This window comes from Sander vitreus, unplaced genomic scaffold (assembly GCF_031162955.1).
Source record: "Sander vitreus isolate 19-12246 unplaced genomic scaffold, sanVit1 ctg397_0, whole genome shotgun sequence".
Lineage (NCBI taxonomy): Eukaryota > Metazoa > Chordata > Actinopteri > Perciformes > Percidae > Sander > Sander vitreus.
The window spans coordinates 52,501-52,848 of NW_027595522.1; positions in this window are offsets into that span (position 1 = coordinate 52,501).

Genomic DNA, 348 nt, shown 5'->3' on the forward strand with positions numbered 1-348 from the left:
TGTCCGTTTTTTTAGGCTTTTTTTGGTCAATTTTTGCCGTTTAAAAAAAAAAAAACTGCCGTTTTTTTCAGAAAATAATTACCTTCACTTTTTTCGATAAAATCTGACGTTTTACTCAGTTTGTTTTTGGTTTTGTTGCTTTTTCAGAATAGTTTTCTCATTACTTAAGTTTCCACACTACAAACAAACATAACATTTAAAAAGATAGAGATACTTTAGTACTTTGTCTGAAGTTTGGACTTGATGACACGCTCTCGCGGACTGAATGATGTAATCTTTGTCCTGTGTGATGCTTTTCATCCCATTATTATTATTTCATCTTCCTTATAACAGAAACACAAACTCAGG